A 27783-nucleotide genomic window follows, 5' to 3' on the forward strand; every position below is an offset into this window, starting at 1 on the left:
TGAGGGTGTTATGCTGAGCGAAATAAGTCAGGCAGAGAAGGACAAATATCATATGTTTGCACGTATAGGAGGATTAGGAGGAACTTGATGAAGGAACAAGCGGGAGAAGAAGGAGGGAAATGGTGGGGGAAAGGGAGAGAGGCAAACCATGAGAGACTCTTGAATGCTGAAAAAAACTGAGGACTGATCGATGTGGGGGGGAGGGGGGATGGGCATGGAGGAGGACACTTGTGGGGATGAGCACTGAGTGTTATGTGGAAACTAATTTGACAATAAACTATTTGTTAAAAAAAAAAATAAAGAAAAAAAACAAAAAAAACAAAAAACAAACTCATTTTACAAAGTCAGGTTTACCCTGATACCAAAACCAGACAAGGACATCACAAGAAAAAAATTATAGGCCAATATAAACACTGATAAACACAGATGTGCAAATCCTCAACAAAATATTGGCAAACTAAATCAAATAATTTATTAAAAGGATCATACACCATTATCTAGTGGGGCTTATTCCAGGGATATAAGTTTGGTTCAACAGCCACAAATCAAAGAATATGATATGCCATATTAAAATAAAGGATAAATATTATAGGATCATCTCAGTAAATGCAAAAAAGAAAGACACTTAACAAAATTAAACATCCATTTATAATTAAAGCTCTCAACAAAGTGGTTTAGAGAGAGAATATACCTCCACATAATAATGGTAATATATGACAAGCCCACAGCTAACATCATACTCAACTGTAAAAAGCTGAAAGCTTTTCCTCTAAGATCAGGAATAAGACAAGCGTTCCCCAGCTCCTCACTTTCATTCTACACAGTATAGAAAATTTTTGCCAGAACAATTAGGCAAGAGAAAAAAAAAATAGTCATCTACATTGGAAAGGAAGAAGTAAAACTGTAACTATTTGCAAATAACATAATTCAATACATAGAAAACCTTAATGATTACACACACACACACACACACACACACACACACACACACAAAAGACCTGTAAGCATAAATAAATTTAGTAAAGTGGCAGGGTACAAAATCAATATGAAAAAATTGGTTGTATTTCTATACACTAACAACATACTATCAGAAAGAGAAATTAAGAAAATCCTCATTCATAATCACATCAAAAAGACTAAAACCCCTAGGAATAAATTTAACCAGGGAGGTTCAAGACTTGTACACTAAAAATTGTAATCACTGGTGAAAGACACTGAAGAAGACACAAAGAAATAGAAAGCTATTCTATGCTCCTGGATTGGAAGGACATTGTTAAAATGTTCATACAACCCAAAATTATATACAGATTCAATGTAATCTCTACCAGAATTGCAATGACGTTTATTTCACCAAAATATATGATCATAAATTTTGTATGGAGCAAATTTTGGTTATATGGAAGAAGCAAAGGCTTCAAAGTTTGCCAAAGAAATCTTCAGAAGGAGGAACAAATCTAGAGGCATCATGCTCCCTGATTTCAAACTATTCTACAAAGCTATAGTAATCAAAACCGTATGATATTGGCATTAAAACAGACACATAGATCAATGGAACAGGATGGAGAACCCAAAATTATACCCACACGTACACAGTCAATTAATTTACAACCAGGAGACACGAATATACAACGGGGAAAGGATGGTTTCTTCAATAAATGGTGTTGGGAAGACTGGACAGATACATGCAAAAGAATAAAACTTGACTACTTTCTTACACTGTAGATGATAACTAACTCAAAATGGACTAGAGACTTGAATGTAAGACTTGAAACCATAAAACTCCTAGAAGAAAACCTAGGCAGTAAGCACCAAAACATTGGTCTTTGTGACTATTTTTTGGATCTGACTCCAAATGCAGGGGCACCATTGAGAGAAAATATCTGCAAATCATATATCCAAAATATAGAAAAAACACATACAGCTTAATAACAAAATAACAATAAAAAACAATTTGATTGAAAAATGAGCAGATGATCTGAATTGACATTTTTGCAAAAAAGACCTACAGATGCCCAATAGACACATGAAAACATGTTCAATATCACTAATCATCAGGGAAATACAAATCGAAACCAAAATGAGATGTCACCTCATACCTTTCAGAAAGGCTATTATCAGAAAGAAAAGAAATAACAAGTGTTGATGAGGATGTGGAGAAAAGGGGACTCCTGTACAGTGTTGATGGGAATATCATTTGGTGACACTACTATGGAAAAACAGTATTTCTTCAAAAAATTAGAAATAGAACTACTGTATAACACAGAAAATCCACTTCTATATATTTATCCAAAGAAAAGGAGGGGTGGCTGGGTGTTTCAGTTGGTTAAGCATCCAACTCTTGATTCTAACTCAGGTTATGATCTGACAATTGGTGGAATCAATCCCTGCATCAGGCTCTTGCTTTCGGCACAGAGCCCGCGTGGGATTCTTTCTCTCCCTTTCTCTCTTGGCCTCGCCCCTGCTTGTGCATGAGAGCTAGATAGGTAGCTAGATAGATAGATAGATAGATAGATAGATAGATAGATAGATGATAGATAGATAGATGATAGATAGAGCAAAGGAAATGAAAATACTAATTCAAAATGATATACGCACTCATGTTTATCAAAGCATTATTTATAATAGTCAAGATATGGAAACAACTTGTATCCACCGACAGATGAATGATTACACACAGACACACACACACAGACACACACACACACACTGACCTAATACTCAGGCAAAGAAAAAATAATAAAATCTTGCCATTTGTGACAAATTGGATGAACCTTGTGGGAATTACGCTAAGTGAAGTCAGACAAAGACAAATACCATATGATTTAACTCATATGTGGACTCTGAAAAGCAAAACACACAAAACAAAACCAATATCATAGATTATAGGGAACAGGATGATGCTTGCTACTGGGGAAGATGTTTGGGGAGTGAATGAAACAGGTACAGAGGTTCCAGGAGTACAAACCTCCAGTTATAACCTAAATAAGTCATGGCAATGTAATGTACATCATGGCAGATGTGGTGAATCATATTATAGATCCTAAAATAAAAATTTTGTAAAAATTTAAGATAGGTTCATTGGGAAGGTGGTATCAGAGTCCTGACAGCTTTCAATGTCCAGGTAGAGGAGGTTAGATTATATTACATACAAGAATTAGGCTGCACTGCAGGTTCCGGAGAAGGAAAGTAATTTCTTATCAAAAATTTCTAGATGTAGGGGCGCCTGCGTGGCTTAGTTGGTTGAGCGTCCGACTTTCGCTTAGGTCATGACCTCGCAGTTCGTGGGTTCGAGCCCCACGTCGGGCTCTGTGCTGACTGCCAGCTCAGAGCCTGGAGCCTATTTCAGGGTCTGTGTCTCCCTCTCTCTCTGACCCTCGCCTGCTCATTCTCTCTCTCTGTCTCTCTCTCCTAGAAATAAATAAAACATTAAAAAAAATATTTCTAGATGTGGAAATGGCTTAAAGAAGCATCCAAACCAACCACATCAATGGACTTTAACTGGAAAAGGAACCCGGTTTACAAACATCCAAGTCTCCCCTCTCTAGATGCAGCTATCACTCTTCCACAACAAAATATTATAAAAAGAATATTTTAAGAAATATCAAAGTGCCAGAAAGGAAATTATTGGGGAGACAATTTCAGGAATCTATATTATAGAAAAATCATAGAATTATACAAAATTATGTAACTTTTACAAATCTTCAAACTGACAATGGATAATTAACTCCACATAACTGGAGTCATTTCAGTTTATGAGTTTACTTCATATTCAAATGATATACTACTTAGTATATTATTACCAAGATCATTAAAACCTTAACTTCTGAATGTATACGATTTTCCAAATAAACACGGTGCTAATGATTTTATTTAGTGATTATCTTAAATCATATCTGTTATATATAGGCCTATAAAATATTTAGAAGGAAGCTATATTAAAATAGAACAGGGTAATTAATAAATTGATATTTTATCAATCAGTCTGTGAGAAGAAAGAAGATAAATTTAATGAAGGTCACTATAAATGACTATATTCCTGCTGCCTTTATTCCTTGAATTATTTTCTTTATTTCACCTGACATAATAAAATAAGTCAGAGAATATTTATTTTTTTCCAAAAGAAACTAGTTATTATCATGGTATGGTTGGGTACTTGCTTTCTGAAAATCTTCTTTTGCAGAATAGGTTCTTCATCTTGCAAAAGAGTCATGTAACCAAAACATAAAAGCAAACATGCCCAGTATATTTTTTCGTAAAGTTCATTCAAGTGTTTTGAGGCAAGGAACATAAAAATGGCCTTTAAAAATTTTATGGAAGATCAAACAATGATGTGAGTAAATTTCATTCTCTATTCCCTTGTCAGTTCATAGTGCTCTTCAAGTTATTACATGCATGGTGAAAATGGTAGAAAGTATTTAATGTGTTAAATGGGGGAAATTTTAATGTTGAATATTAAGAAGTGAAACTGAAAATGTCTTCTTCAAAATTTAATCTAATTATCCAGTAGGAATAATAGTAAGATTTCCTCAAAGTGTTTGACTAGGTAACTTTTTGGAAATAGACGATGCTAATAAATTTCAAGTTAAAAAATAGACACATAAAAGAATAACTGATAAAAATAGTGACATACTCGCTATATTATTTCCTTTGCCCAGTCATATTAATGTAGTAATTCTGGTAAGGCTAAGAGAATTTTTCAAAGGAAAGGAATTTACTGCTAATGTGTTCATCATTTTGCAGTCATCTGGAGAATATATAATAAAAGAGTTCCAGTTATATTTATGTGAGTATTAAGAAAATTAAATTACCAAATCTTTTACTTTGGGAGTCATATTCATTGATCACACTATACTTCAGGTTGTTATAAAATTTTGAAGGCATAAACAGTATTACATGGGAAGAATAAAATGCTGCATTTGTAACTGGAATAAAGGTTTTAGAAATGACTTTTAAAAGACTTTTTAAGTAGAACATATGGAGATGTGAAGGGAACATTATTGGCTGAAACAATTTGGAAAACCATAGAAACATCTCAATCTGGAAGAAGAATATAAAAATAGGTCTCATTGGAAATGTCAGTGTAAATTAAATCTCATTAATGACCTACAATGAATGGAAGAAAATAGAACAGCAAAAATCATGTAAATCAAGGTTAAAAGGTACTAAGACGAATAAGTTGGACAACATCAGGGCATGTTAGATGGTAATTAAAATCATTCAAATAAATTTCTGCATCAAAGATGAACCATTTAATTGTTCCTAATGAACTTTTCATTAGGATGACTGTTTAATCTTTATTGAGGCAGGAAAACAAGGTTTACTGTCATAGAAGATTTTCTTTTTTGGTCTTAGTCAATGCATTTGAGTGTATTTACACAAATCCAGAGAAGGGCCAAGTGAAGAGCATTTGTTTATGTCTCAGGTGACTGCTTTGTTGAAATGGAATATGAAATATATGGATGGTAATTGTTCTCCCCGCAGTAAATAAGATGCCAGGAAAAGGCACCAAGTATGTGAACTGTGAACATCCAGCTCTGATCTGAGGGCACCCATTGCCACTACTCTTTGTAGATGAAACACAGGAGAAAAGCATGCTTGGTTTACCTCTCTGAAAGTTATTATGCCTAATCAGAATTCCTAAAGCAATACCTTCAAAAACATCAGGTGGTTTATATAAATGCTACCCTAACTGCTATACAATTCTGCCATTATGATATAAAACACTCTCTGTTGTTTCTATCTGAATGTTACAGAATCTGATCTTTATAGATGCAAGGCACATAGAAATTATAAAGGATCTAGAGACAGGCCATGAAAATTATTATTATTTTTTTTTTACAAATAGTTTATTGTCAAATTAGTTTCTACATAACACTCAGTGCTCATCCCCAAAGTGCCCTCCTCCATGCCCATCCCCCCCTCCCCCCCACATCCATCAGTCCTCAGTTTTTGTCAGCATTCAAGAGTCTCTCATGGTTTGCCTCTCTCCCTTTCCCCCACCATTTCCGCCCTTCTTCTCCCGCTTGTTCCTCCGTCAAGTTCCTCCTAATCCTCCTATACGTGCAAACATATGATATTTGTCCTTCTCTGCCTGACTTATTTCGCTCAGCATAACACCCTCAAGGTCCATCCATGTTGCTACACATGGCCAGATTTCATTGTTTCTCATTGCCATGTAGTATTCCATGGTATAGATAAACCACATCTTCTTGATCCATTCATCTGTTGATGGACACTTAGGCTCTTTCCATGTTTTAGCTATTGTGGAGAGTGCTGCTATGAACATTGGGGTACATGTGCTCCTATGCCTCAGCATTTCTGTATCCCTTGGGTAAATTCCTAGCAGTGCTATTGCTGGGTCATAAGGGAGTTCTATTGTTAGTTTCCTGAGGAACCTCCACACTGTTTTCCAGAGGGGCTGTACCAGTTTACATTCCCACCAACAGTGTAGGAGGGTGCCCGTTTCTCCACATCCTCGCCAGCATCTAGAGTTCTCTGATTTGCTCATTTTAGCCACTCTGACTGGCGTGAGGTGGTATCTCAGTGTGGTTTTGATTTGTATTTCCCTGATGAGGAGGGATGCTGAGCATCGTTTCATGTGTCTGTTGGCCATCTGGATGTCCTCTTTGGAGAAGTGTCTGTTCATGTCTTCTGCCCATTTCTTCACTGGGTTGTTTGTTTTTCGGGCGTGTAGTTTGGTGAGTTCCTTATAGATTCTGGATATTAACCCTTTATCTGATATGTCATTTGCAACTATCTTTTCCCATTCCGTTGGTTGCCTATTAATTTTCTGGGTTGTTAGGCCATGAAAATTATTGAATGCCCGAGGAGCAAAAAACAGCAACAAAAGAGAAAATATTTAGATGGCTATGAATACCTGTTTAAGATTACAGACAAATCAAATTTAAGAAAAAATTCACCTTAAACATTTCTTAGGTAGTAAGTCTAAGGATTCAATACCCCCCCCCAAAAAAATGGGAAAGGTTTTTTTTTTTTTAAGTTGAATACATCAACATGAACATGCAATGAAATATATTTACCTATAGCCAAAGAAGTTGTGACAAAAAAGCCAAAATATGGAGACACAATTCTATCTCCCCTCATGAGATTCCACATTCAATAGATGTTTGTATATAATTTATACTAATGGAAGTATGTTGAATTGCACTATTACATGAAAGTGTTTTTAAACTATATTTTCTTATTTTCATAGATAGAAACACATTTGAACATTTGTCTCCATAAAAGGTGGAAATGTTTTTTAAAATTTGTCAGAGAATGAGAAGGAGAAAAGAATTTACTTTTTTTTGTTTTCCACTTGGTTACATGTTCTGTTGTCAATGTTGCCATCTGATTTTAAGCAGATAGTTTTATTTAACAATTCTTTCCTTAATGTAGAAGAACCTGTGGGTGACCTACCCATTCAGCTCTGAGCTAAATAATTCCCCTTACATACTGTCTTGAGGACTTTATTTTTTGGTCTGGAGCACCATCTGCTTCTGTGACGGGCAAGCTAGAAGTGCTGGATCAACAAGCCTCAAATAGTGTGATCCAGTGACAGACAAGGAGTGGATAAATTCCTGGGCTCTCTAGCAGAGATGGGATTCCTCTGAAGCATGCTCTACATGCTATGCCAAAGTCCTTCAGTAGACTTGAACTCCAATTACCTACAAAGGCACTCACTCTACTACTATCTTTCCTTACTCATTCATTCCCACACTCTCCTCCTGGCATTTCCTGATATTATCTCCCAAATAAACTACTTGAACTCAAATCTGTCTCAAGGGTAGCTTCTGAGAGAACTTAAACCAGAACACGTAGTTTCTTCATGTGAAAACTGGAGGTGATAATATCAATCTCAAGAAGGTATTGTGAGCATTAAATTAGATATTTTGAAATGCCTACTACAAAGAACCTACTAAATATCTTGTTCCTTCTTTAACCTTAGATGAGCTATTTGCAGGTAGTAATTGTCGAATGGCTACATTAGATTGTGTTTAGGTAAAATTATCCTAAAGATTAAAAAGTTTTTAGCCCACTTTTTTAAAAGTCTATTTATTTAAGAGAGAGACAGAGTGGGTGATTGGGGGAGGGACAGAGTGAGAGTGAGAAAGTGAGAGAGTGAGAGAGAGAGAGAGAGAGAGAGAGAGAATGAATCCCAAGCATGCTCCACACAGTCAGTGCAGAGCTTGAAGTTGGGCTCAAACTCACAAACTATGAGATCATGACATGAGACAAAACCAAGACTCCGGATGCTTAACTGACTGAGCCACCCAGGTGTCCAAAATCCTTTCTATTGTAATAGACAGGGGGATTCAGTCCATATTTGAAAAATAGTAAACAAAACAACAACAAAAACGTGTGCTAACACACTTTGACACAAACAAAAACATTGATTCTATTGAAAATGTTTTCAATGCTTTAGGAGAGAATTTAAAAAAATAAAACTACATGAATATATTTCTAACAGCACACATGAGCCATTCAATACTACTTTATTATCTGTGTCTTTTTAATAAACTATAAGCCTTTCAGGAATAGGACATTTTTATTTTCTTTCTTTTTCTTTCCCATCTGGGATATCAAAAACTACACATATGATGAAAACTGAATGGGTTGAAGGGTAGCTGAAAGTATATTCTTGTAAATCCCTAAATCTTTACATTTAGTTCAGTATTTTCTTTTTTCTTTTTTTAATGTTTTATTTATTTTTGAGAGAGTGAGAGAGAGACAGTGTGAGCAGGGGAGGGTCAGAGAGAGGGGAGACAGAATCTGAAACAGGCTCCAGGCTCTAAGCTGGCTGTCAGCACAGAGCCCGACATGGGGCTCGAACCCACAAAAGGTGAGATCATGACCTGAGCCGAAGTTGGATGCTCAACTGACTGAGCCACCCAGGCACTCCTAGTTCAGTATTTTAAAAGGGGGATAGTGGCACCTGCATAACTTAGACGCTTAAACATCCAACTCTTGATTTTGGGTCAGGTCGTGATCTCACAGGTTCGTGAGGTCGAGTCCCATGTCAGGCTCCTCAACTCTGAGCCCACTTGGAATTCTCTCTCTCCATTCTCTGCCTCTTTCTTCCTCCACCCTAACTCACATTTTCTTTCTCAGAAATAAATAAACTTTAAAAAAGAAGGGATAGATGTTGTTATAAATGAATCAAAAATACATTATAAGAGGATATATTTTTCATTAATGAATTCATTCATTTATTTTAGAGAGAGGGACAGCAGAGGTGAGGGAGGGAAGTACATGGAGAAAGAGAGGGTCCTAAGCATGGAGCCCAGCATGGGGCTTGATCCCACATCCCTGGATCATGAACTGAGTCAAAATCAAGAGTTGGATGCTCAACTGACTAAGCCACCTAGGCACCCCTAGAGAATATATTTTCTCATTAAATTAAAATAGAATCTCAGTTGAAATCAGAACAAATTTTTACTTATGGACTTTGACATATATGTTGGAAAGGCACAAATAGCCTCCCTCATATTCAAATCAGTTTATTCCTTATGATGAAAAGAACATGATTTCATTTTCTTAATAATGAAAATAAATTTTCCATACTGGATAGCCAACTACTTGAAGGTATAAAGAGGGGTGATTTTAGTTCCTTTTCATAGGAACCAGAACTACTGAGGTTCTTCACTTCATACCACACAATACCATTTTATTAGAATTGTCTGTTCGTTCTGATCAGAGTAGCTATTCATTCTTTTGTTGTCTAGCTCACTATGTACAAGTGACAATATGACATACAAAGTGGAAGTGAGTCCTTGAACTCTTAGGGACTTACTTGTCAAGAGTGCTTTTCACTTCTGGATACAACATGCCTATAAACATATGCCACTCTCCACAGATTGCATGTTAACAAGACAAGAGGGCTTTTTTTTGTCAATTACATTTGTATGTAACCTGTTTCCGAAGTCTTGCTTTCATGACTTAATTTTTTAAACCCTTGGGAGCTTTAATGATTTAGATATCAAGTTATTTAAAGCAATTTGTATACATATTTTATTCCTTCTGGTTATTTATTTTTCTTGTATGTCGCTTAGAAAAGGCCAAGCATGAAATTGGAGCTGCAAAGCAAGAACAAATTTATTGATATGAAACTGCTCTGAAAACTCAATAGGTGTGCAGCAAAGCAAGAAGGGTAAAGGGGCTGAATAATTCATTGAACCTTTAAGCATCAATAAATAACACTTACAGTGAGAAATGTCTGCTTTGCAACATTAGGTATGAAATGTGAGTATAAAATAAAAGACATCTTTGAAGTGCCATATTGTGAGAATATTTAAATAAACAAAGGTTGTTTTTTCAATAATTCTGTAGATAACACTATGAATAAAAAATTTCAGGATTGGGAAGTGCATATTATTATTCTGTGTTGTGGTTCAGATTTTATCTACATAGGTCAAATGAACTAAAACATGGATAAAAACCTAATACAAGCAGAATATTTTATTTATACAGAATGGTGCAAATGATGAAAATGTCATCATTATAACTATAAAGTCATTTATTTATGTGCCCGGAAAAAATATTAATATCTTTAAGATGTATTTGAAGCCATGCAAATAACATGTCCTTACCTAATAGACTATAACTACTACTACTGTTACTGCCAACAATATTATTATTAGAGTAGATTTGTGGATCTGTTCATTTACTAAAAGATCAGTCCCAATGATGAAGAATAAACAGCAACTTTTTAAAAAAATGTTTTATTTATTTCTAGGAGAGAGAGAGAGAGAGAGAGAGAGAGAGAGTGTGAGCAGGGGAGGGTCAGAGAGAGAGAGGGAGTCACAGACTAGAAATTGGCTCCAGGCTCTGAGCTGGCAGTCAGCACAGAGCCCGACGTGGGGCTCGAACCCACGAACCGAGAGATCATGACCTAAGCGAAAGCCGGAAGCTTAACCGACTAAGCCACCCAGGTGCCCCTCAGCAACTTTTTTAAAGCAGATAAAATAGGACACAGTTTTCAAAATGGCTCTTAATAAAAATACCAAACTTCATATAAAAAACAAGAGATAAATTAACCAGAATGTGAGAAAACAACATGGTATAGTGGCAGCAGTGTGAGCTCAAGAGTAAGAGGACCCAGCTACTGGACTTCCTAAATTTCTTAGTTTGTACTAGCCACTAAGCACCTCTAATTTGGGTTTTCTCATTTTTATCTATGCTAATAAGTCCACCTACCTCCCACAGATTTGTGGTGTGGATGAGAATATAATTCATACATCTTAGAACATACATATATAATTTAGATTATTAAACACTATTAGGTATTCAATAAATGTTAGATTAACTTAATGTTATTAGTATTACAATTTTTATTATCTTTGACAATTAAATAGAAACAAAGAAATCAGTATCCATATGGATGGGCATGTGTATTACAGGAGATAAGATACATAAAAAAGCTAGCATGGTGTTTGGATACTAATTATCACTCTTCAACTATTAATTTTCTCCTCCTTTTCCCCCTTTCCTTTGTTTACCTCAGAGCAGAACAATCAGTTGTAATTATGACTTTAAGTAACTGTAAATAGTTTTTGTCTTTTGAAAAGGTGTGGTATATAACTATACCCAACTGAATGATCTGATAATTTCAGTGGCATGGACAACCTATATCACTTAGTTGTGTAACACTTCTTTCTTTTTTTTAACATACACCAAAGAAGCCAAACGACCAATTCAGTGGGGGGGGGGGGGGGGATAAGTATAGCTCTAGATTTATTTGGAAATTAAATACTATATAACTAAATCTTGAAACAGATTCAAAATATGCATTTCATCAGCAACTGATACATTATTTTTCCAGATATTTGAGTATGCAATATCAATGATGATTATAACAATTCTATTAGGCATATGACATGTGGTTATGGTTTCAGAATGGCATCATAAAGATAATATAAGTAGGGTTCCAGAGACTAGCACAACTGTAAATATTTTTAGCTACTATTATTGGGTATGGTCATATTTATTCATATTTGACATGAAATATAAATGGATGGCTTGCTACTTTAAGGAAAAATACTTACTCAAAAATGATGTGTCCTGGATAATAAATCGGTAACATACAGATATATTAGGTAGTCTACTGGACATAGCAAAAAAGAATGGATGAGAGGGCAATGGAAAGAAAAATTAAATTCCATTAAAGACTACTATGTAATTTCATTTTAGTTTTTAAAAGATACAGTTGAAAAGAAATGTGATTCTTTGAATATGAACTTCTCTGTATTCTCCTTAACTTCAATAATTAATACTAATTCCTTTTTAAAGATAGAGACATAAAAATTAGTAAAATCAACAAAATGATTTATAGAACTAGAAGAAAAAGTTTAAGAAAAAAGCTGAAAGATTAATTTGTTTAGTCTGAGAAAGAAGATTGTAAGTAGCCTTTATATGTCAGAAATTCAGCTTTAAAAGGGTAAAGCAAATTGCATAGGGAATAAGTGAACATAGCTGCATATTTGAGTTCTAGAGAAACAGAAGTTGTAGTCCTACCATGATGTAAAAAAAAAAAAAAATGAGAGGCTTATATGAGTGTCTTGTTCAAGGCAGGAAATCAAATCATATTAATGAGAATCAGAGAGAAGCAAGGAAATGGTTATTTCAGATCTACATAAGTTCTATCCATTTACTTTATAAAATGAGAAAGTATTGAAAATATGCTTAAAACAGAAAAAAGTTAAGTGTTAAGAAGAAAGGGAGAAGAATGTCATCACTGAAAGAAGGTTCAATTGTTATGTCAATATGGGTACATATTGACTTCATGTGGGACTACTTTGGACTTCCGGGCAAGTGAAGGGTGTTAGCACGTGTCTATATTTGCACTGTCTAAGACCCCACTAAAATGTTAAGAGAAACAAAGATAAGGCTACAAAGGAAAACAGAATTGGAGAAAAAGCACAACATAAGAGATAAAAAAATGTTGCATTTGAAAGCTGATGAACAAGTATGCATTTACTGACTGAGCAGGTCAGATAAAGCTAAAACCTGAACTTTGGAGGGCAAGATACTAATGAGCAAGAAGCAGTAGTTTCGTGAACCCCTTCAGAGAAGCTCAGTGGTTGGAGGACCAAGTATCTGCACACAGCAGAAAAATGGGACGAAAACTGAAGTATTTGACAGGCATTACTCACAGTTAGGAACTTCTTAGAATTTACTATCACTTAATATCAGTGTTTTTCCTTCTCCTAGGGTAATTTGACACATGAAGCAAAAAAAAAGCTATCTTTACTTTAATCTAGATCACATACTCATCTCTGAATTACAGAGCTAATATTTTAGCTTAAATCTGCATTTTTCTTAAAAGGAAGTTCATTATTATGTCATGCATTATTATTCACTCTGTGAGCTGATCCTTCATTCCTTTGAAAATTCTCTCTCATGTTTGCCTTTATGGTTTTTTGAATTTTTGTTCATGGTCTATGACTATTCCTTTCTCATGTACCTCTGTGCCCACTTCTTAAAAATTAAATGTTTCTTGTTTTCATATCTTGTGTTTTCTCTTAGTATAGTGCTAATACTCTCAGCGTTTTATCTAATACGAATGTAATTTATACTTCTAAATCAACATCTTAAATTCAGAGATCCTCTTAGGCTCTGGACTAGTGCTTTGCAAAGCATGATCCTTGAATCATTCTGATGATCTGTGAGATAAGAAACTTGTGTCAAAATGTAAATAACTGGCATGACGCACTGAGCATAGTTTAGATCAGCTGACTTTTTCTCTCTCTCTCTTTTTTTTTTTTGTAGTAAAATTTATTTGATGAAGGATGTAGTCTGGTCATTTATTTTCTGGTACAAACCCCTTTCTTTGGGGACCAAAACTCTGGTCACCATTGCTTTAATATCATATAACTGTCTACCAGATATCTCTAAATAGTTGTCCACAGTTATCTACCTTATTTTTTTATTCATTTAAAATAAGTAATGTTTTATTATTTTGAAAGAGAAAGAGAGAGTCAAAGAGTGAGGGGGGGAGGGGCGGAGAGAGAGGGAGACAGAATCTGAGGCAGGCTCCAGGCTCTGAGCTGTCAGCACAGAGTCTGACGTGAGGCTGGAACTCACAAACCGTGAGATCATGACCTGAGCCGAAGTCAGACACTTAACCGACTGAGCCACCCAGGCACCCCTCTAGTTCAGTTTTTTAAAAACAAATTAATAACTTTGGGGATGAGCACTGAGTGTTATGTAGAAACTAATTTGACAATAAACTATTTGTAAAAAAAAAAAAAAACAAATTAATAAATAAAGGAGTTCTTTTTATTTCTCTTACGTGTTTTTTTCTTAACAGGTAGTAATATTTCAATAACAAATGTTACCTTTCACCTTAATGAATTGCTTTTTTAATGAATGGTAATAACCGTAAACCCAAAAATGTAGGGGTAGTGTTTATTCCTCTTCCCATACCATCACCAATATCCCTGAATACTTTTCATAGGATAAAAGCAAATTACATAGGGGCACCTGGGTGGCTCAGTGGGTAAGCATCTGACTCTTGATTTTGGCTAGGGTCATGGATGGAGCCCCACAGTGGGCTCTGTGCTGACACTATGGAGACTGTGTGGGATTCTCTCTCTGCCTCTCTTTCAGCTTATCCCCTATTCATAAGTTTTCTATAGTTTTCATCATACAGATCTCTTATATCCTTGGTTAGGTTTATTCACTCTCTTGCTCTCTCTCAAAATAAATAAACACTAAAAAATTTTTTTTAATTGTTTAGCTTTTAGCTTAGATCTGTTTTAATTTTTTCTCTAAGAACAGTTTTTTTTTTATGTTTATTTTGAGAGAGAAGGAGAGAGACAAAGTATGAGTGGGGAAGGGGCAGAGAGAGAGACACAGAATCCAAACAGGCTCCAGGCTCTGAGCTGTCAGCACAGAGCCCCATGCAGGGTTTGAATCCACAAACTGCAAGATTGTGACCTGAGCCAAAGTCAGACACTAAATTGACTGAGCCACCCAGGAGCCTCAACTTTAATCTATTTGAAATGTAATATTTAAACTACATAAAGTTTAAGTAAACTTAACCTATCATAGAAAACTCTTAAGTTGCCTTTTAATCCCCCCTTTTATTTTCATCCTTTCCAGTTCTCCCTTTACATAACGTAGCCGCTTTTATAAAATGCAATTATGATGTTGCTTAGTTGCTTTAAGATTTTTCCCATGGCTTTCACATTCTTAATAATAATGAAAACAAAAATCATAATAACACTAGCAAGTTTATACTGATTGCTTAGCATGGGTTCACTTTAAGCATTTATAGGTATACATTGAATCCTCAAAAGGATCCTTACAATCACAGTTTTACAGGTGAGGAAGCTGAATCTAAAAAAGTTTGAATAAATTACACAGCATTACACAGGTAGTAGGTAAAAAACAAACTCAGGCAATCTGAGTCTGAAACCCTCAGCATGTAGGATAAAATTGTATTTCTCTACAGAATATATGAGACACCTGCTTTTCTAGTCCCTATTTGCATGCTTAGCCTGCTCTCTCACTTTTCCTTCCCCAAGCACTATGCCCCAGCCACACCAACCTACGGAGTTCATGTGCGCTATTGTTCTATGTCATCATATTTACTTTTACTTTGCCACTGGTACCCTCCTTCCTACCTAGAAAATTTATAATTATTTACTAAACTCAAGTTTACTTCCTCAATGAAGCCTTCCATCCAAAGCCCAAGGAAAGTTGTACTATTCAAACAATATTTTCTTAGCACCTAGGAATTCAATAAATAATCCAGGCATAGTACCTGTCTTCAAGTAACTTACAGTTTGACCAGATAAAGTGACAGGTGCATAAGTAATCTAGGGCTACTGTGCAGAACTGTAATGAAAAATAGAAAAACTAAGAAAACAGGGAATGTGTAGTTTGCCCAGACAGAGGGAATAATGAGATTGTTTCAGAGATACAGGCATCTAAGCTAGGCATAAAATAAGTGGGGGGAAAAAAGATGATAGTGTCCAGGATAAAGGACTTTTTAGGCATATCTGTCTTCTTATGTATTCCATCTATTATGTAAATTGTCCCCATAATTATTTCTTTATGCATATAAACACTTAGCCACATCCCAAAACTAGGCTACCTCAGATCACATTCCCTCTTTTTTCATCACATAAGTGGCTCAGAACTGATGCACAGTAGCACAAAACTGAGATCTGTTAAATGTACAAATAGTTTAATAGCGGCCTAAGAATAAATCACTGACAATGGAATATAGTGAAAAGGGCAATGTAGAGAAATATTTAGCAATTTGAATTCATAGGGCTGGTAGAGAGATTTTAACATAGGGCACAAACAAGGCAGAGGCAGATATCAAGAATGCTCCTCTCTAGATTGGTGCCGGATGAGGAAGAAATGCAATTATTAAGGGGAACCATGTTTAGGTTTAGAGTATGAAGTGCTTATGAGGCTTTCAGATTTCATTCATGAATGTCAGTGTTCCTGACAATTCTGCTGTATGTTTGGAAAGATGTCTTCTATCTCATCAGGTTTTAACTTATTTCTACAGCTACTCACCGACCGCAGCCCTTGATTCATAATTGACTTAAAAAGTATTTGCTCTGTAAACTCATAAATCTATCTAAGTCAAAGGAAAACCTCTTTAATATTTTTATGTCCTTTGAAGCATTTAGAAAAGCTTATTTTCTCAAACAAAATATCAGGAGAAATAAATGATTGTCTAAAAATTTTATGTGAGTTTGGATCCTCAGGGCATATTACATTTATTTGAGTAAGTTAATTTATAACAATACAACACAACTCTCTGAATCATTACTGCTTAGAGATGAATGGCATATTCGTAAACCAAATGCCTTCCTAATTTGACCAGCTTACTGAGATTGTAGGTACATTTTAGTACACGTTACCAAAAAGACGGAGTTCAACTAAACACAGATTTGCACTTAAAACAATAACTATCACAGCAGATCTCAGAAATATATAATAGCTTACCAAGTTTCAGAGTGTAACACTTTCCATTTTGGGCACTGCCATCAGACTTAAAATTTCCCACCAAGATAATTTGATAATTTAACCAATGGGTAAAATACACTTATTATCTTTTGCCTAAACAGCATTTTCTTCATTTCATAAATATATAAGAACCACATTTGCTCACATAATGTTACCTTCATTTAACAACCACAAAATTATTTGGGAGCAGGGAAAAACAGGTCAAAAATACCTGCATAAAGTTCATACTCATAACCCAGTTAGTTGCCTTAGGCAACATGTTAAAAAGCAGCAGGTTCTATAAATAACTCATATTTATTTCAAGTGACAGGCCTCTGTCTCAATAGCTGGCTTATTCTAGAAACTAATACATGGATATGGGGACACAAAGAAGCAGGGGCAGTAATAACAGTAGGATAAGAAGCCAAGCAAATATTTATTCTTTGTTTTTTAACCTGTGCCAAGATGACTGGCTTTATTCCACAGCTCTTCATGACACTGAGAAAGCTTAGCATCTGTAAAGTTGAAGTAAGCTGTGTTCAGTTTTACAAAAGTAAAAACTTGAGACAAAGTCTTGAATCCCATGAAACCAAGTTATTTACTTTGGAGAATAACCAGTCAAGCGGGGAATTTCTCTCTCCCCGTCAATTACCCATATCTTATTTGGCAGTCCTTAAAGCCTCCAGCATCTTTTTATGAATATAAAATGACTAAGATTCCTGTAACACAGGAAACACTCTATTTTCACTTTTTCCACTAGAAGCCTGGCTAAATTTACTAATCTCAGAGATCTAGGACACGTTAGGTGGTCCACATTGTTGTTTAGAATTCATCTTGCGGATTCCCCATCTTTCAGTTGTCCCTACTCGGGGCAGGACTCCTCAAACCCACAAATCCCAGTCCGCAAATCCATCTTCTTACCATAGCTAAAGGTAGCACCAGGACAGCAGCTCTGCACGGTTCACCGGGCGCCATTTTGAAAACCCTTGAACCTTTGACCCGACAAAAAACACTGCTTGTTTGTCTTTCATAACAGCTGCACTCTTTTAATACATTCTGTCCTCCACTTGGGAATAAATGAAAGTATAATACAAAGCAGCCCACCAGCACAATGTTCTACGCTGTGTTTATACAGGATCTGGGAATCACCTATTGGTGTAACCGACCGACGCAGGTAGCAGCTCAGTCTGAGAGTGCCTGCGAGCCAGCGCCCTTCCTGACATTCGGCTGATTAGACAAGTGCACAAAGACAATCAGGTTGAATGATTTGACCGAAATGCATGGTCCGTGTGATTTTGGACATTTTCTCTTAACAAAAGGGGGAATATTGACTTTATCTCAGATCAAAAGCATCAGGGAAGACATATCGCTCTAGCACTTATTCCTTTATAACCTCTGTTTTTAATAGCTCTATTGAATTTAAAAACATTTTGCTTTCCTCTTCCTAGATACAACATGCTTAACATATCACAGCGGATGTTGAGAAAATATTGGTCACTTGTCAGAGTTTAATCTTCAAGAGAAAAAGCAGTGGGACAAAGTATTTCTTATTTTTCTATATTGTAGATTTAGGGTAACATAGCAATAAGTCTAAATGCTTTTTATCGATGTGTTAGGAATTACTTCACCTACTCTTTTATACTTCATTAATGGTGTTTCTTAGTTTGCTTTTTGTCATGCAAAATAGATTTAAAGCAAACATTAAATTCTATTAAATTTGCAAATTTCCTTGAAATAAAAAAATATATTTTTCTATGTATGTGTTCTAATTAATGATTTTAATGTTTGGTACTATGAAGTACTACTATATTATCAACTACACCTAGTTCCAGAATTAGCTTTAGACATTCAATATTTAACTGCTGAACATAGCTAAATGTGTAGGACTTTAGCTCAATAGAAAAATACAGAGGTGTGTAAGCCTTTCTAAAGAAATTACCAAGTTAATTTATTTACCTTTAACACCTATTTGAAATAGGTTGCTGTTATTAGCTATACTTAGGCACTTACTTAGTCTAATGATTGTATTGAGGTATTTAAAAATAATTATTTTTCAATACATTCTAGCCTCATTTACCTTACATTCTACCTGGCAATGTTTATAATATTTAATTTACTAAACATTCGGTGTCATTGCTTTATTTCTTTCATCTGAAAACCCTTATATCATTGTAAGCCTCACCACTCAACATCTAACTGTGATATTAAATGTTCCTGAATTACTAGAAACAAGCAGACCAGATGGTTTTTTAGGTTAGGATCACCTTATACCAAGGGACTGTACAAACTTAGAATGGATGTATACTTTTTCTGAAGTCATCACCATAAAATATCAGCTACTATCAAAAGAACTCCATTCAATTTGCCTTTAAAATATTTCAGATCCAAGCATCTTGCAAGTATATTGAAATAAAAAACAAAAAAAAAAAAGAAAAAGAAAAAGAAAAAAACAACAATGACATGGAATGTCAAGTTTCTACTCAGTCTGCAAACCCTCATTTAGTTGACTCCCTCAGCACCAGCTGTAACCCAATTAAATTCAGCAGTGCACAGGTGTTCACAGGAATGACTAACACAAAAGCATACTTTCCTTTAGGGCTCTTAAAAAATTAGAGTTCTTTAATTTCCATAAACCTTCAAAACCAAAACCAAACAATAAAATATTGGGGAAAAAAAGAAATTAGATACAGCAGGGGAAAAACACAATCAGCAGGAGCTATAACCCAATTAAATTGAATAGTACTCAGGTCTTTGCAAGAGCACACTCGCTTAAAATTTTACCAACACAAATCAACTCTTCTAAAACCTCTTAAATTTGACAATGAATAACCATTTGTCTCAGGTTACTTTGAGATGCAAGTTTTCTGACCCGGAGTTCTTAAAAGTGGACTTTGTTGTAAAATGTGTGGCAAAAATAAATGTAAGTTTTTATCTAAATATTCAATTATGGGCACTTAACATTTATTTTTTTTAAAGTTTTTTTTTTATATTTTTATTTATTTCTAGGAGAGAGAGAGAGAGAGAGAGAGAGACAGTGTGAGCAGGGGAGGGTCACAGAGAGAGACGGAGTTACAGACTCTGAAATTGGCTCCAGGCTCTGAGCTGGCAGTCAGCACAGAGCCCGACGCGGGGCTCGAACCTACGAACTGCGAGATCATGACCTAAGCGAAAGTCGGACGCTTAACCGACTAAGCCACCCAGGCGCCCCTATGGGCACTTAACATTTAAAAATACCTGTTAAGCGTCTCTTAGTTTTGGCTCAGGTCATGATCTCAGGGTTCCTGAGATTGTGCCCTGAGTTACACTCTGTGCTGATAGCAGCGGAACCTACTTGAGACTCTCTCTCTCTCTCTCTCTCTCTCTCTCTCTCTCTCCTCCCACCCCCACCCCCATTCATATGCTCTCTCTCTCTCTCTCTCTCTCCTCCCACCCCCACCCCCATTCATATGCTCTCTCTCTCTCTCTCTCTCTCAATAAATAAACAAACATTTAAAAATAAAATAAAAATATCTGTGCCTGGGTAGCTCCGTTGGTTAAGTGTCTGTCTCTTAATTTCCTCTCAGGTCATGACCTGACAGTCTGTGAAACTGAGCCCCATGTTGGGCTCTGTACTGGGCCTGGAGCATGTGTAAGATTCTGTCTTGCTCTCCCCTGCTTGCTCTTTCCCTCCCCCCCAAACAAAGTGAGAATTCAAGAAGAAGTATTCAATACTGGTGTTAATTTTTATTGACATTCTTTAAATTTCATGCATCATGTGGAAAAGAGTCTTCTTATTTATGAAAAGAATCCAACTATTTTGGGAATCTTCCCTAACTTTAATTACTTTAAACTCAAGAGTTAAAATGTTAAACTTCATCAAATAGGTTCTTATCATGCATTATTTATCATATATTTAGAGTATAAATAATATCAATTCCCAGACATAGTAGTTAATTTCTTTTAATCTGAAAATATAGGACTGTCAGCCCTATCTATGATTCAGATTTGCTGGGCAGAAACAATTCTGCCCTCATTTTAATAGACTAATAAGTTGTTTATTGGTTTGCAAAGTGTGAGCTCAAATTAGCAGCATGGGCGACACCTGAAAAATTTTTAGACCTGCACAACTCACACCCCATCTCACACCTGCTGCATCAAATTCTCTGGAATTGGAGCCTAGCAATCTCTTTGTTGCTTTAAATGAACTCTCCAGGTGATTCTGATGCACTCTTAAATTTGAGAATGACTGGTATATCCTATTTCTGGATCTTAACATACCACAAAAATGTGGCAAAATACTATTTATACCATGGTGACCTATGGAATAAATCAGAACATATCAGTTTATTACCATTTTCCAACTCCCATACAAATGAATAAATATTAACACAACATTTCTAAATTTCCAGATTTTTAACTACTTGCAAAAATCATAATTGCATCATTTATGTAACTAATAATTGTATGAGATAGGAGTTGGGCTGATATGACTCTAAGTGAAAAACTTAGAGATATTTATGCAATTATGATATGAAATATCACTGTTGCACATAGAAATAAGAATTGGTTATATCATCCTCAAAAGTTTCATCTTGAGCTGGAATTTATAATTTATAGAAATCTTCATGAAATTAATATATGATTTAATGTAATTTGAAACTACTCCTCTTGTCCAAGTTCATATAGGAAAGAAATAAATATCACAAAGAAACAAAAATAAATAAATTTAATTTGTGTAGTGTGTATGTGTTTAATATTGCTAATTAGTTTGGGTACTTTAGCCTACTGTATCTTCTCCTTATATTAGTAATTTTTATTTTTAAATTTTTTAATGTTCTGTTTATTTTTGAGAGAGAGACAGAGTGAGCAGGGGAGGGTCAGAGAGAGAGGGAGACACAGAATCTGAAACAGGCTCCAGGCTCTGAGCTGGCTGTCAGCAAAGAGCCGGAGTCGGGGCTGGAACCCAGATCCGTAAGATCATGACCTGAGCCGAAGTTGGATGCTTAACCGACTGAGCCATCCAGGCACCCCTAATTTTTATATTTTTATTAATTTTTAAATTTTTTTTAAAATATTTATTTCTGAGAGAGAGAGACAGTGTGAGCAGGGGAGGGTCAGCGTGAGACGGAGACACAGAAGGAAAATAGGCTCCAGGCTCTGAGCTATCTGTCAGCACAGGGCCCGATGCGAGGCTCGAACCTCACGAACAGTGAGATCATGACCTGAGCCGACGTCGGACGTTTAACCAACTGAGCCACCCAGGCACTGCCCCCCCACAATTTTTATTTTTTTTAATATTTTTTATGTTTATTTATTTTTGAGACACACACACACACACAGAGTGTGAGCCAGGGAGGGGCAGAGAGAGAGAGGGAGACAGAATCTAAAACAGCCTCTAGGCTCTGAGCTGTCAGCACAGAGTCCAATGCAGGGCTGGAACTCACGAACTGTGAGATCATGACCTGAGCCAAAGTCAGATGCTTAACCAACTGAGCCACTGAGACACCCCTTTATATTACTAATTTTTAAATTGATCATCTTTGGGGCACCTGCGTGGCTCAGTCAGTTAAGTGTCTGACTTCGGCTCAGGTCATGATCTCACGGTTCGTCGGTTCGAGACCCGCCTCGGGCTATGTGCTGACAGCTGGTTCAGAGCCTGGACTCGGTTTCAGATTCTGTATCTCCCTCTCTCTCTAACCACCACTGGTCATGCTCTGTCTCTCTCTCAGAAATAAATTTAAAAAATTAAAAAATTGATCATCCTGATTAATATCGATAAACCTTTACATGATTTTTGAATTCTTGTACAAAGCTCTACCATAAGATAATTAGTAAGGAAATGATTCTGTGGTAGTAGTTGGTACTGAAATAACAAACACACATTTCTGAGACTAAGGAGCTAAGAGTGAGAAAAAGACTATCCAAAGATCTAAACAGAATCATACACGCTAGAAAAGATATATATGTGTAGAGGAAATATTAATTCTTATCCTTTTTGGAAAGCCAATTATATCCCATTTCGGACTTTATCTTCTCATTCATACATGAGACAAATATTATAGAGTTTCTTCTGCATGCTGTTTTGTCAAATAATACAAGAAATTTAGGTAGTAAATATATCAATAAAAAATCTAAACTCATTAATTTTAAATGCTATATAAACACATTTAAAATAATTTTATTTATAATGTCATACAGGCAAGGAGTGTGAAATTAAACAAGTATCACTCTTATTTATCTTCTAGCACAATGTAGTTAATGATCTATATCCTCAGGGAGTATTTTTAGAATTTTTAAATGATAAACCAATATCCAATAAAATTTACTTATTCTAGAAATCAGCCACTGAAAATATTTTAAAAAACACTAATCATTCTTTCCTTATTGATCACTCCTTTTTATTTGCCACTTTCTATAGTAATTTTTCTCCTCCTAGAGAGTGCAAATAACCCATCAAAATATAAATGATTAACAAATATTTTAAGAAACTCTCCAAAACTTTTGGAGATTACTCAGATGCTGACAGTGTAAAGTCACTAGTAAATCTTCATTGGATGACAAGTTGGAAGGGGTAGGTGTTAATACCCTTGTGATGTACAATTTATATTGATGATAATCATTTTGAGCAGAGAAATCATAGCCCTAATTTATTTTCCATATTTTTAGTAAGATAATTTTATCTTTATTTGTTTGAAATAAAATTACTAGGCATCTTTCATGTTTAATTGGAAAACATTTTATATAAATAATTAACTTTTAATAATATAATTTTAAGTTAACATTTATGTCATCAAAAAAACATACTAATATGTCATTCAATGATAAGAAAATGTATGATAACTAGCATTCATGTCTAAATCTACCTTTAAATCACTACTTTATCCTATAACTTTCTCGTTTTTTGTTTTCTCAGTATAATATCAGAGATCTATAATAGGTATAAAATTATTAATGTTAATATTAAAATATTAAATTAATATGTTAATATTAATGGATATTGATGAATGTATTTATTAAAATATGTTAACATTAAAACATATTAATATGCTAATGCTAGTAAGCTAACTTCGAAGGCATAAGTTACTTGTCCCAAATATTAACATTTATATGCATTTTTAAAAATAAGAAATCCTTAAAATGTTTAAGAAAAGAGAGCTTTGCTGTAATTACTTTTTTTTTTTAATTTTTTTTTTTTATGTTTTATTTATTTCTAGGAGAGAGAGAGAGAGACAGCATGAGCAGGGGAGGGTCAGAGAGAGAGGGAGTCACAGACTGAAACAGGCTCCAGGCTCTGAGCTGGCAGTCAGCACAGAGCCCGACGCGGGGCTCGAACCCACGAACCGCGAGATCATGACCTAAGCGAAAGTCGGACGCTTAACCGACTAAGCCACCCAGGCGCCCCATGTAATTACTTGAGAAAAATATTTTGCAAGAAATATTTTTTAATTTTGTTTAATGTTTATTTTTGAGGGAGAGAGAGAGACAGAGTGCGAGCAGGGGAGGGGCAGAGTGAGCTTGTCAGCACAGAGCCTGACATGGGGTTCAACCTCATGAACCACAAGATCATGACCTGACCTGAAGTTGGACGCTTTACTGACTGAGCCACCCTGGCACCTGAAGGAGTTATTTTTTAAATAAAGAATCTCTAAAAAATCCTTCACAGCGTCTTTCAGTTTACTGATAAAAGAGATTAATAGAGATCACATATTTTCCCATGTTCATTCTGATATCTACAAATAAATGTTAATGTGAGTTTATGTATTGTGCACTAAAAAAAAAGTAAAACACTGATATTTGATTTGAAATGACATAAAAATCAGGATGATCAGGTAGGGTAAAACTTAAAGGAGATGGAGACAGTTCAGAAAATTGTCATAAAATCCAGGTGTACTACATAAGAACACAAGAACTAGGTTTTAAAAATACAAACAGCATGAGATTACCAAATATGGGCTTCATCACTACCTCCCTTGTAACTAGTAGAAAACTACATCTACTAGTTAGATACTTTAAAAAGTGAAATTAATGCAAATGTAAGAAATAATTTTACATTGTGGATATTTTATTATGTGTTTGATAAACTTTTGTTATTTTAAAGTTTTTTCCTCTTATCTAGATCAAAATACATAGTTTCCTGATTGATTAATTACCAATGATTTAAGGACATACCAGAATTTATCTAACACCTATTTTTTAAACACCTGCTGTTTATTTTAGAGGTGGGGGGCATAAAAAGAGGGGGACAATGGATTTGAAGCAGGCTCTGGGCTAGTAGCAGAGAGCCTGATGAGGGACTTGAACCTGCGAGATGATGACCTGAGCCAAAGTCAGACCCTAACTGACAGAGCCACCCCCTAACACCTATTAAAAAACGCCTGCACAGCTTTAAAATAACACGTTTAAACATATGCCATTTCTTCCTGACTGATACAGATATTGTGCTGCATGTTCTAACTCACTGTGGTACTGTTTTTGCTCCTCATATCATATGCAGCACAAGCAGAATTAAAAGAATGATGCATCATGCAAACTTCAGTATGTATATTGGTAATGTTTGCCATTGCTTAAATGAACTCTGCTGTTACTCTCATTTAATCATGTTCTTCATTTCAATTCCCCTAAGCATCAGATCACTGTTATATACCTGTTTGGTAAAGTGAGTACTAGATACATAAATTCAGTCATCATCACTATGAGATGAAAGATTTTAGTAATGTGTTTAAACAGCTTTTTCAAGAGCACAGAAATTTATGGAGGGACTACTACGTTGTTTCAATGCAATATACCTACACACTTGCAAAGTGGTTCTTGCATTATATATGGAGGCATTTTGTTTGTACATACCCCAACATTTATTCATTTTTTAAGTGGGTATAGGCAAACAAACACACAGAAAAGGATTTTCTTAGATAATTTCTTAAGAGATATTTCTTTTTAGGCATTGCAGCAGGGGCATCTTTTCTCAAAAATTGTACACATTGAGACAAACTATTTACCAAAGCAATTTTGGACAGATAAAATTTATCCATTTTACCATTTATTTGAATATAGTATATCATTAATCGGGACTTTAATAACATATATGATCAAATTACTAAGGAATGATTACCATTTGACTTCTCTTTGGAAAATTACATTAAATAACCTTTTCTTTAAACTATAATTTAGCATATATATAACTATAGCTATATATAGTTATATCCAATCTATATTTATTGAACGCTAATATATCATAAGCTCTATTTCTAGTCTCTGGATGAGCAGTGATTCAAATATATTTACTATACTCAATTTACAAATGTTTGAAGAAGTACACTGAAAGGAGAGTTATAAAAACTAGAATTGTGCCATGTGAATGCAAGAGATACGTAGCACTAGAGAGGAAGATATGGTCACTGCAAATTAAGATAATCCTTGAAATAAAGGTCGAAGGTTAAAAACCAGGTGAAAGAGAGAGAGGACTCCAAGTATATCAAACAGTGTGAATAAAGGGGTGAGAAATCAACAGACATGTGCAGTGAGTAATGAGTAGGCTAGTTTGAGGTGAAAAATTGGTCTTTATAGATAATGGATGATGAGGAGTCTTTTGAACAGAGAATGTAGCATGTGGTATTTTTGAAAACTAATGTGAGTGGGAAAGAGTTGCTAGTGAGAACAAGAGTTGGGAGAAGAAACAGACTATTATAGTACTTCAGGAATAATGAGGGCTTGAAATAAGGTAAAAGCTATGGGAAAAATGAACGGATGAAGCAGTCTTCTGAAAGAAGACTTCAAGGACTTTTGAACCTCACTCAATCTGAGAGAAAAGGAACATTCCAGGATAAGAGAATCTAAAGAAGTAAACAGAATAATATAACTGGGAAGATGACACCAAGGCTAAATAAGTCCACATTAAACTGAAATACATTTAATGTATTTGGAGTCTTTAAATGAAACTAGTCACAGTGTATCTCAGACTCCTCTCTCTTTTCCATTTCATGTAAGTATAAATACCATCTGTTGATTCAGGTCATCTAATAACTAATATTTACTTGGATTCTATTATGTGCCAGACAAACACTAGGCTCTGAGAATACAAAGATTATAAAACACGCCATTTGGTTTCATGGAGTTCATAGTTTAGTGATAGAGATAGATATATTAGCAAATTCTTACAATAAGTGTTCTAATAGAAACATGGAAAGTGCTATGAGAAACTATTCACTGAAATTGCCTAGTCATATATGTATACATACATAGGCATATACATATATATTTGTCTACACATAATGACAAACACACATATATATGTCAGAAATCATAAATTCATACTGATAAATTTAATTCCAATCTATTTCATGTAGTCTATCCTCGCCTTCCCCCATCCTATATTTCTATCTCTCTTTTTAAAAACACACATAAAATAGGAGCGCCTGGGTGGCTCAGTCGGTTAAGTGTCAGACTTCAGCTCAGGTCATGATCTCTCAGTCTGGGGGTTCGAGCCCCACATGGGGCTCTGTGCTGACAGCTCAGAGACTGGAGCCTGTCTCAGATTCTGTGCCTCCCTCTCTCTCTGCCCCTCCCCAGCTCGTGCTCTGTCTCTTTCTGTCTCAAAAATAAATAAACGTTAAAAAAATAAAATAAATAAAAAATAAAATACACAAAATAATTTCAGAATTTCATAATTATTTCAACAACAGCACTGAAATAGAAAAATTCCTTAAGAAAAGCTTTTTATCCACCCATCTCTTATTCTGTGGGAACAAGAGGGCGTATAGTCATATCCAGTCACAAGCTACTTGGATTAAACTTTTCTTCTCTTTTTAAAAATAATGTTTCCTTCAGTTTGTTTATGCC

Source organism: Hyaena hyaena, unplaced genomic scaffold (genome assembly GCF_003009895.1).
Source record: "Hyaena hyaena isolate Hyena2069 unplaced genomic scaffold, ASM300989v1 scaffold_255, whole genome shotgun sequence".
NCBI lineage: Eukaryota > Metazoa > Chordata > Mammalia > Carnivora > Hyaenidae > Hyaena > Hyaena hyaena.